Genomic DNA, 5,418 nt, shown 5'->3' with positions numbered 1-5,418 from the left:
TAAAAGTGATGTTGAAAAATATCGATATGACTGAAAATCGGTTGTTTCAGCGAAATCTCGAGACGAAGCCATGCTCACTAAGATTAAAAGGGGGAAGGAACCAGACCCGGATGGAAATGAGCGTTTGGCGTCATTGGCCGGGAGGCCCCTTGCGGGGTAGGTCCGGCCGCCCTGGTACAGGTCTTATTACATTCAACGCCACATTGGGAGACCTACGCGACGGATGGGGATGAAATGATAATGAAGACAACACAACACCCAGTCCCTGAGCGGAGAAAGTCTCCAACCCAGCCGGGAATCGAACCCGGGCCCGTAGGACGGCAATCCGCCACGCTGACACAGCTATAGGGGCGGACCCCCAGCTGAGCCCCCGAGGGCACGGAGGATTGCGCCACTGCAGGGACTTATCCCACATTCCCAACTGTCCACAACCTACATTCGTAATGTTCCTAAAGGATATTTGCCCATTCACTCGTTACTCGCGCCAACTAAGGTGACGATTCCCGTAAGAGTTAGGGCAAAGAGTGCGCATTCGCACAGAAGAAGGTTAATGGAACATTACGAATGTAGGTTGTGGACAGTTAGGAATGTGGCTCTCGCGGGAAGCATGCAAGGGATAAGTCCCTGCGGTCGCACTCTCCTCTGTGCCCTCGATGGCTCAGATGGGCAGAGCATCTGCCATGTAAGCTGGAGATCCCGGGTTCGAATCCTGGTCGGGGCACACATTTTCAGCTGTTCCCACTGAGGTATATCAACAACACCTGTTGGCAGCTGAGGGTTTCGATAATTATCATTTCTTTCTAGACAAGGTGCATGGTCATCATTGGTATCTGTTCTTTCGAAATAGTTACTATCTTCATATAATACATGAGAGCCTGGAAACAACTAAGAGAACACAGACACAAAGTAATCTCCAGAGAAGAAGACATGAAAATAACTAGAATCAACAATAAAAAATACCTCCTAAAGACGACTTCACACGATCCGTCCAGCACCGTCACATGAAGGTGTATTCAGACTGGCCGTCACGCCACGGCACGTCCTCGTGATCTCAACTCCCATCGCTATCCTAAACTGTTTTCTTCGTGGTAACTGCGATATTTGCAAGTTGATTTTAAACTGTTTCTATACGTGAAGTGCACATGCACAACGTGCTATCTTACATATGTGGATATTTGAGTCCACATTTGTACGAAAATGAGATTTATTGAACTCTAATGGTTTTCAGCTTGCAGGGATAGCTTGTACATCTGAGAAGGAAGACAGAAGCGCAGAACAACACAATAAAAAACTGTGGGTCCAAAAAATATCATCACGCGGTACGGAAAGTGTATTTCACACACACTTTACAAGAAGCTCGAGGAAAAGGAAACTTCATTTTACATTTTAGAAAGTAAGTTTTTTTTTATTTGTTATGTCAAATTGCAGCCATAATTACTGAAAGAAACGCAGTGTTACGAGCTGCCATCACGTCCCGTGAAAAGTGGTTTGTTTAAGCTTAATTTTCATTGACAGTCCACTGCAAATTTTTGTGCAATAGTCAAATCTCCCTCAATACCTTTCCCTTCAAGGTTTATGGGTTTTCTTTAAGTCTTGTGTTTGGCTTTTAATAGTTCAAATTCCTTATTTGCACTGGGGTTAGCTAGTGAAAACACATGTATTGACCACTGATGACTGCAAAACTGTTTCATTCCTAATTCAGAGAGCTACTTAACAATAAATAAGCCTTTCACAAACACATATTTAAACAAATAACTTGCAGTGTCTAAAGGTTTCAGGCCATTTCTTTACGATACACTACGAATGCTTGACAATATACAAATAAATTTCACGTACTAATCAATCTGATTCTATCCACAGTACTTTTCTCACTTCAAGTCACAGCCATGTTGCATGCATTTCATTGTAAAATATTAAATACCGTACCGGGATGTATAAAAACCCACATTATCAACGTAGTCAAATGGTTCAAATGGCTCTGAGCACTATGGAACTTAACATCTGTGGTCATCAGTCCCCTAGAACTTATAACTACTTAAACCGAACTAAGCTAAGCACATCACACACATCCATGCCCGAGGCAGGATTCGAACCTGCGACCGTAGCGGTCACGCGGTTCCAGACTGAAGTGCCTAGAAGCGCACGGCCACACCGGCCGGCTAAACGTAGTCGAGGGCAAGTAATTTTGTACGCTCATGTCATACAATCCAGACTGCTGTTTCACTGCTTCAATTAACCTTTCGTCGTTTACTATAAATTTTAACAAATGAGAAAATAACGAAACGAAACAGTTTTGTAACAAATAACGAACAAAAAACAACTGATATTAACCACTAATACCAGAACTAAACCAAATACGGATATCTGCACATGGCAGTATATCGGGAGGAAATGCGCTTGGGCGTGGCGTGATCAATAACGGACGGATGACGTCAGCCGTCCAATCTTTCTTGCCAAGAAACCTTGACTGCGCCATGACATGGGATGGGACGACCAATGTGGATGCCGCGATCTGAAATGCACCGCAGAATGTTTTTACGGGACAGGACGTGGCGTGACGGCCTGTGTGAACTGACCTTAACCTTGAGAGAAAATTACCACACACAGAAAACGAAAGCAGGAAAGAAAATCCTGTTCAAAGTTCAAATACACGTCACACAACCCATTTTTACACTAATAGATAAAATAATTAAGTAACACTCCAATAGAGGATTATAATAATAATAATAATAATAATAATAATAATACATCCCCTTTCCACCCACTGGCCCTTGAACCCCTCCACAAACATTTAAACCAAAAATCGAGTCAGCTGAACACCAAAACTTTCAACCACTCTCTGACAGCTATTACATTCATATTCAACTCTACAACTCGCCTGAATAACCACCGACTCTCCCCTGCCACCGCCCCCCCCCCCCCCCTACACACACACACATACATAAAAAAAGAAACGTACACATAAAGTGTTTCTCTCTCTTACGCGTGCCCGCACACACACACACACACACACACACACACACACACACATTATATATATATATATATATATATATATATATATATATATATATATATATGGTGTCCCAGCTATCTTGTCCACCCAAAATATCTCCGGAACAATAACAGCTATTGGAAAACGACTTTCACCGGTATCAATGTAGGGCTGGGGCCCATGAATGTACATATTTGGAAACATTTTAAAACGAAAGCATATGTGTTTTTTAACACAAACTTATTTTTTTAAATGGACCTCCTAAATTTTTTCTTCAGCAATCCATAGCATGACAAAGCACATTCACAATGGCGTTGATTGCATCGCAATATTCCCATTACATCACGAGATATTAAGACGCGAAGTTGACGCTTGAAACACCCGACATGCGCTGCTAGCGCACGTCCTGAGGCTCAGGCGTGAACCCCATGCTGCCCGTAATCGCGATGTGATTGACATGCGTAATCACACTTCCATACTTATCAAGAGGTCCGGAACGAATAATACGGTCTGCTGCCCTCCTGCATTAACGTCGTACATTCCAGCAGGTATTTATCCCATAGGCTAGGGGTGATGCGGTTCTGTAACATATCTGTGTACCGCAACGTTAGTCACAAAGTTAACTTCGCTTATCGTTAATCCGTTACTAAAAAGGTAATGCCGTTCAACGTTAAAACTTTACTTTACTGTAGATCTAGCGCAAGTGACAATTAATCATTCACTCGTAATAGTAAAATTCATGTTGATGGTTTTAGAGAAACGAGCAAGTGGACTAAAAGTTTTACCGTTGTTTAGGTAAAAATGTTTTGATTTGGGAAGTTCACGTAGGACATAGAAGATGAATGTAAACATGTTTAACCAATTAGTTTTATTATCACATAATTATCAATGTTATGTTTATCTAATGCGTTAAATGACAAATTGTTGCAAACAAATGTTTCTTAACATCACTGGGTAAAATGGCCCTTTGTAGAAACTTCCACTGTGATACCAGCACTACATACTAAACATAGCGTTCACATCTCACGCTCAAAGTGATGCCCATTGGCTTGCATACATAGCGTCACTCTGCGGAAGAAGGATGCCCTACTTCGTGCTACTGTTTCCTCTTTGATGGCTGTACAAGCATCAATAATGCGTTGCTTCATGTCCTCTGGTGTTGTTGGTTCATGTAGGTAAACAGCATCCTTCACTGCTCCCCAAAGAAAATAATCCTGCGGTGTAATGTCCGGAGATCGGGCAGGCCACCTAACTGGGCCACCTCGTCCAATCCACCTACCAGGGAACTTACGGTTAGAAGTCGTCGTGCTCGTAAGGCGTTATGTGCAGCGCATCCGTCATGCTGATACCACATGACCATTCTCCGGTTCAGAGGTACGGTGTCCAAGAGAACAGGAAGATTGTGTCGTATAAATCTGGAGTATTGTCTGCCATTTTGGATGCCATTTATAAAGAAAGGTCCGATAATGGTATCTCCAATAATCCCACACCAAACATTAACTTTCCACGGACGTTGATGCTCTACCTGACGGAGCCATTTTGGATTGTCTGCGGACTAATAATGCATATTCCTCATATTGACAATTCCTTTGTTGGAGAATGATGCCTCGTCGGTAGAGAACATCTGCAAAAAAATTTGAATTAGAAGTTTTTGCTGAGCCCACCGACAAAATGTTGCCCTATTACGGAAGTCATTTCCATGAAGATCCTGGTGTAAATGAACATGGTAAGGATGAAATTTATGACGTTTATGAATACGCTGTGCACCTGATTTCGACACACCAACTTCACGTTCAATTTGACGTGTGCTGATCTGAGGATTCACAGCTATGGTAGCGAGCACAGCAACTTCAGCACGTTCATCTGTGCGTGTTCTAGGATGATGCCTAGGTCTTGGATTCAAGCTTCCCGTTTGAGATGTGAGACGACCAAACATCCGGCGCGAAGGCGATGGCTTATCAGGGAATCGTCTTCTGTACAGTCGTTCTGCCTGAACAGCATTTCGTCCACCTGCAACAGGGTACAGTACAGGTATGTAGAGTAGGGCAGAAAACAGACATATTAGCTTAATAATCATAATGTTCGCTAACAGTACTATCAACAAACAAGCAATCTCATAACGTATTTCCCGTCAACGTACATTCTCCATAGATCAGCAGCATTTCTACCATATCTTCATGTGTGTACATGTTACTGTACAGTATAAGTTCCACAACACAACGTTTATTCACAATGTGTACTACCTCCGCGCCGTAACTAGATTACTCTTATGCACGACTACACTGGCAAGCGGTGTACTGACGCCAAAGCAACAACGAATGGGATGCTCGGAGGGTGGTGGAGTACAGGAGTTTGCATGGGTCGCAAATCATAAACAAGGCGAAGTGGTAACTGTGGCAGTAGTGGGAACTACGTGGGACACT

General features: G+C 42.9%; 1 non-coding gene across 1 annotated transcript; it reads left to right on the top strand.

Annotated features, from left to right (window-relative positions):
• The first annotated feature begins 646 nt into the window (after positions 1-646).
• On the top strand, positions 647-721 carry Trnat-ugu. Its single transcript has one exon. It is a non-coding gene; the product is annotated as a tRNA-Thr (tRNA).
• Positions 722-5,418: the final 4,697 nt, after the last annotated feature.

This window comes from Schistocerca piceifrons, chromosome 1 (assembly GCF_021461385.2).
Source record: "Schistocerca piceifrons isolate TAMUIC-IGC-003096 chromosome 1, iqSchPice1.1, whole genome shotgun sequence".
In the NCBI taxonomy this organism is placed as follows: Eukaryota; Metazoa; Arthropoda; class Insecta; order Orthoptera; family Acrididae; genus Schistocerca; species Schistocerca piceifrons.
Note: the sequence above shows the minus strand (reverse complement) of the source record. Positions and strands in the feature narration are given on the sequence as shown.